The sequence below is a fragment of the Pinus tabuliformis genome, chromosome 3_1, assembly GCF_031772625.1.
Source record: "Pinus tabuliformis cultivar Carrire ecotype Pingquan chromosome 3_1, CPIR1, whole genome shotgun sequence".
Lineage (NCBI taxonomy): Eukaryota > Viridiplantae > Streptophyta > Pinopsida > Pinales > Pinaceae > Pinus > Pinus tabuliformis.
This window is the reverse complement of record NC_142301.1, coordinates 919,307,130-919,313,615: the sequence shown is the minus strand read 5'-3', so window position 1 is coordinate 919,313,615 and position 6,486 is coordinate 919,307,130. Positions and strand designations below refer to the sequence as shown.

Genomic DNA, 6,486 nt, shown 5'->3' with positions numbered 1-6,486 from the left:
CAGGCTTCAGCTGAGCCGTGGGGTGATGAAATCTCCACCGGCCTGAACTCACTGTGCGTCTGCACCCTCCAGTACTCGGCAGACCAATATTCCCTGCTCGACACATTAAGCTCCTCATATTCTGTTTCATTCCCTCGTTGCAGGCGCTCCATAACTGCGCTCTGCTCCTCCATCTACCTCTTTCCTCAGCCATCAATGGCATTAACTGCTGCATTGCGCGGATGAGGAGATAGAATGCCAGTTGACGGCCTCCTTCAAGGAGCCGTGGGTTTAACACGGGGTGGCACATGCTGGGCATGTGGCCCGCCCCTTCTCCGCACGTCAGCACCCGCATCCGGGGATAGTCCATAGAATTGTTATTTAAAAATCTTACATTAATTTTAGATGCACAATCTCAAGAGGAATATCTTTTTTATGTGAAGTTTCTTAATTACATGGTCTCTATTTAAAAATTGTCTTTAATCTCATTAGATATTGATAAAAACCCAATAAATATATTTGTTGAACTTCTTTTGAATATATCAGTTTAATAAAAATAACCTATATTTTAATAAGTATCCCTTATTAGTCCCTGCCTGGGACTAATAGCGTTCGATCAGGCGTTGACTTCCTATTAATTTGAGTTGACCGGAGCATTTAGTTGATGTTTTTCGCTTTTACCCAAAGTTTTATTTTAGAGCTCTGATGTTTTTTGCTTTTTATCCAAAGTTTTATATTAGAGGTCTTATTGCCGGGTTGCTGAATTTCCAAATCCAAATTTCGTGGCTTTTTTGTTTTACCCAAAGTTTTATTTCGGAGGTGATATCGATTGAACATTGTGACAATTCATCTTACCCAAAGTTGAGTTTGAAGAATGTTGTGACAATTAATTTTATCCAAAGTCTAATTTACATGTTATGACAACTGATTTTAAATTTGGGGCAAAGTTTTTTTAGTATATGTTGGAGACTTAGAGCAGGTGGCAGCTTTTGGTCGTGCACAACAGCCAGCTGTTGGTGTCAGGAGACTTCTAGCAGGTGGCAGCTGCCGGTGCTTGTAATACCGTGTTGAGGGCAACCGTTTTCCTTTCTAATTTAGGAGATTATGCCAAGGAGAACACAGGACCAGGACCTGTGAAGCCTGGCGTCGATACAGTGGATCAGACCGTGAAGACCGTGAATGCATCCAATTTGTTGTTTGTGCCTTTATCTCTCTCTCGCTGAGGTTGTGAATTGCAAGAATGTGTGTGCTTTTTCTGCCGCGCGGCCATGTTTTGTTTACCTGCATCTCGGTCTCGTTTTCATTCGGCGTCTGCTTTTCTTTTTAGTTCTCAATTTTTGTTTACTCTGTTTGTTTGACTGACTGTTCATTCGGTGTCTGCTTTTCTTTTACTTTGTTTGTTTGTCTGGTTTTTGTTTACGAGTTTTCTTTTTCTCTCGTTTCTGATATGATTTTCTTTGATGCACCGGAGTGAAACTTCCATATATTTGAATTTCCTCAGCGTTTGTTCTGGTGTAGCTGTTTAAAGATCTGCATTCAGACATGAAAGTTGTTTAAAGATTTGCAATCAGATATGGAGTCTTGAAGGAGCCTAGGTAAATAACTAGTTATTCAACATAAAGATTATGTTTAGTTTATAGCCATACTATTGAAAGGGTTTGAAAAATTATTGATACAAAGGAGAGGTAAACTAGATCAGGGTTCGCAGTTAAATTGCTTAAGATATTGTTCTGAGTAGTTTTTATGTGCTAATATACCATATATTTTTTATTCTCATGTTCTTGTTAAAATCTTATTCTAATTAAATTTACATTTCTAAGCCAGCTCATGCAGAGGACTGGATTTAAGCGGGAAGAGAGGCTACGGCGGCAGATTAATATTTAGTGGAATTGAAAATCTAAGTAATATTTCTGGCGGTGGACTAACATTTAGTGCAATACAAAACTGTGAGTAATTTTTCCTGTCATTTACTGTTTTCACAATTTTGAAACGATAAAATTTTAGTGACGATAGAATTTTATTAAAATTAGCAGTTAGAAAAAAAATGAGTTGAACCGAATTTGGAAGTGACTGATAAATCTTTAATTTCTTAGTATTTAAATTTACTTTTACGGATTTATTAGTTCTATTTTCTGTTAATCTTCTGGTAAATATTTTAATCTTAATATCATATTAGAGATCAAATCATCCTGTTCTTACTATTATTAAAATTGATGTCGGAGATTATTACATACTTCAAATCATATTCATCTTGAAGTTGACGCCCTGGATTTTGAAGAAGATAATCCTAATTTGCTTCTTCTTTTTATACTAAATGCGATGAGATCTAGGGCTTTTAACTATTTTTTGTCTGAAGGAAGGGATATAAAGAGAAATTGTAAATTCTGACCGGGAGAGAAGCTGACATATGTGGTTTTCTTACTAAATTCTCTAAGTAGGAAGGGATTTAGAGAGAATTTGTAAGTTGTGACCAGATCTAGGGTCTTTTAACTAAATTATTCAAAAGGAAGGGATATAACAAGAGATTATAAATTGTGACCAGGAGAGAAGCTGGCATCTGTGGGCAAGTAGCATAGGAAAGCGACCAGGCGGTTATTAAGCGAGTTTTTGTTAAAGTTACCGTTTGATTCGTGGAATTGTGATACATATTTTTTTATTTGATTACATTAAAATTAATTAATATATGTATTTTAATTCATTATTATGATTAATAAATGTGCATATTCTATGTTTTATTTTTTTCATAATTTTACTGATATAATTTCTTTTCATGTTATAGTGATTTTTCTATTATTTATGGTTTTTTTTAATTCATTTTTTTAAATTTCACATTTTAAATTAGACAAAATTCACCAACAAATATAATAAAAACTAAAAATAAAAATAAAAATAATTTATTAAATTATTCTTTAAAATAATAAATAAAATTTTAAGAATTTCACTTATTAAATGACTTTTCATTACATTAAATACTCAAGAGATAATAATCTTGCAAAACATTCTCTTAACATTTATTATAATATATATTAAATCAATAATTATAACATAAATATTTTAAATATTTTAATATTATTTTGAAAATTTAATTAAATAACTTTTCATTACATTAAAAACTCAAGAGATAATAATCTTGCAAAACATTCTCTTAACATTTATTGTAATATATATTAAATCAATAATTATAACATAAATATTTTAATATTATTTTGAAAATTTTATATTTATTTTATTGACCGATAATGTGACATCTTTTATAGTTTTTCATCGTTGCAATTTTGTTTTTTAATTTTTTATCTAATTTTTGAGTAAGTTTAATATCAAGAATTTGTATTTTTTTAAATTTAAAAAAAATTATAAATTAAAAAAATAAGATAAGTATATTTTAATACTTAGCAATCAAATTATTTTAAGTAGGAATTTTTTAACTAATAAAAAGTTTAATATATTAATGCAGCTGTTTAAGTTCTAGTTCTAGGGTTAACCTCAGAATTTAGGATTATGATTAAAAATGATGTAAGGTCAGCTCTTAGTTACGGTCACAGTTGGATTCGTGGAAATCACAATACTCGGGGACAGACCGTTGTTTAAGTTCTACGGCTAATCTCAGAATTTAGGATTATGGTTAAAAATGTAGTGTTAGTTCTCAGGGTTACGATCACAGTTGGATTCGTGGAAACCGTAATACTCAGCGACAAGTCACTGTTTAATTTCTACGGTTAACTTCAGGAATTAGGATTATGGCTAAAAATGATGTAAGCCTTTAGTCGTGTTAGTGTTAAGGTTACAGATTTATTTAATTATATTAAAATTAATTAATATATTTGGTCTAATTCATTATTATGGTTAATAAATGTGTATATTTTATGTTTTATTTTTTTCATAATTTGGTGATATGGTGGTCCCTGATAGCAGGACGATTGCCTGGGCGGACAGACAACGAAATCAAGAACCACTGGAACATTCATCTGCAAAAGAAGGTGCCACCACAGGAATCTCAAAGAAAGAAAACGTTCAAAATTAACACGATCAAACCCACACCTGTCAGAATAAAAACTGCGGTGCAACACACTAAAATGGTGAATCCAAATGCTTGCAACAGTTCTGCCTGCAGTAACTGTACAAGTTCAGATCATTCCTTCAATATTTTTACAAATCAAGAAATTGTGAATTCCTCCCAGTCATTTTGTAACCAACTTGTGGAGGATCCGATAGCAGAAAATCATCCAAAGCACACAGCGGATGCAATTTCATAAAAACTTAATTGAGATTGTGCGAAACTAAGCACAAAATCAGTCCAAACTCCTAAATACTCATGTTATAATTGTTTAATCATCCAAAGCACACAGCCGATGCAATTTCATAAAAACTTAATTGACATTGTGCGAAACTAAGCACAAAATCAGTCCAAACTCCTAAATACTCATAATTGTTTAGTTTTTATTGGCAATACGGCAGGGACTACCGCTACGCAGTTGCCCTTGTTTTTATCAAATATTCATTTTTATATCCTCACAATACTCCCTGCAACACCTACAATGTATTATTTTATTTTATTATTATTTTAAAACTCTTTACATATATACAATTACTTGTAACAAGATAAAAGCGTTGACAAAGCAACTGATTCAATCTTGCCATAATAATACTTAACGTTTCGAAAAAAAATATCGATAATAATAAACTATCGACATCCTGTTGGTATCCCCTACTAATAATGCATTCCCAATATCTAAAAAACTATTGGTTTAAATCTTTATTAAAATTATCATACAAATTAATGACTAAGGTTTCAAATCAATAAAATTAGATGTTTCAAATTGCAAGACGAATAATGCCATATATTTCAAATCAATCTCTCCATCCACAAAGTCTCTGACCCACACGAAAATAACCTCGTGGACCAAGACTGGGACATATATGACCTAATTTTGTCATGCACTAATCAAGAACAGATCCCTTAATTGTTCTTTCAGCAAGATGATAAAATTATTAATAGGTTTAAAGTTTAGGAGTCAAGTCTACTATTGTATATAGTTCCTCAGGTCTTCCATTTCCTGAATTGATCATATGGTGCTCTAAGCACTACTTTACGTCTGTTAAGTCAATAATGTCCGGAAAAAAAAAAAAAAATCAAATATCCTCATTTCTTTCATTACCAAATCAATTCTCAAGATGCTAGGGTTACGGTATTCTGATTTTTTGAATGAAAATACCATTGAATTAATTGAATAAACTCTCATTCAAACCTTCAGATCGCTAGTCCCACAAGTACAACTTACATTTTTCCAAAGTATTCTGACTAGTACAACTTACATTTTTCCAAAGTATTCTAACTTATGAGACTTCTATATAATGTCGATTTAATGTTCACAACACACATATTTGACTTTTGGTTATGCAACTAAATATTATTGATAGCCATCAATATCTTGTTAACCAAACATTCATTGTAATTGACAACCAATTAGAAAAGCATTTGATGCAAAAAGCATCTCCCTATAAGTTGATTGTAAGGCAGAAGCAGGTATTTCCCTTTTTCTTTCTCTCTGTTTTTTTGTTTCTTTTTATTTAAAAAATTTGACTTCCCTATAAATTAGCCACAACCAAAAAAAATTCATTTTTTTATTTAAAAAAAATAATCGTTGGCAACAAAACCATTTTCTTCCCTTATCATCCAAATTATATATATATATATATATATATATATAAACCGAACTGCCACACTTTCTGGCTGATATGATAAAGATGACTTCTGTTCAAATTACATGCTTAACAGTCGATACTAGGTTTCATTCGACATGCACTTTATGCAACCAGTACTCAATTCAACATAGAGAATACAATCGGCAATGTTGTTCACACATACAGAAATGTCAAGCTGACCTAAGGATAGGAAAACTCACCAAACGCTTTAAGTCGTTCTCTCAATACACTAGTTGTTTAACATAGTTCTCTGGCTCGAATAAACTCCACATAATTCACAAATTTTTTGGACTTCCAGCAGATGCACACCGATGAGATTTGTTCGATCTCTACAGTAATAGGCGTTTGACAACATGCAAGGTTCCAAACATAGACTTCAATAAAGAAAAGCCCCTCCTTTGCGACAATGCCACCTTTAATTCATCTATCATAAAATCTTCATTGGGTGTATCAGGAAGTCATCACATAGATTTTATTACAGCCTTTGCTCCTTTATGCCACGGGATATTCAAAACATGAACTTTATGCCAACAAATTTTCACACGACCAACAAGAACATGGAGTTTATGAATAATTTGTGCATAAGCTCCATAATGAAAGATAATCGTATTAATGATAAAATCACTTATTTATACATGTGCAATCTAGGTATGAGACAATTATGTCTCGGTAACTTATGTTGGGTGTGTGTTATATTCTTTTCATGACTAGTCGCATCTGCGGGGTGGAGATAGTCCTCCCTATTCGTTGTGGTAGGCACAAGAGGGGGATCACAGGGCAGTGCAGTCCCCCCTTGTCGGGGGA

General features: G+C 32.5%; 1 long non-coding RNA gene across 2 annotated transcripts; it reads left to right on the top strand.

Annotated features, from left to right (window-relative positions):
- Positions 1–1,096: 1,096 nt before the first annotated feature.
- Positions 1,097–4,132, top strand: LOC149190725 (uncharacterized). 2 transcript variants are annotated; one of them, XR_016256517.1, is made up of 3 exons: positions 1,097–1,574; positions 1,804–1,925; positions 3,892–4,132. It is a non-coding gene; the product is annotated as an uncharacterized LOC149190725 (long non-coding RNA). The 2 variants fall into 2 exon arrangements; XR_016256518.1 differs by lacking the exon at positions 3,892–4,132 and adding an exon at positions 2,522–2,600.
- Positions 4,133–6,486: the final 2,354 nt, after the last annotated feature.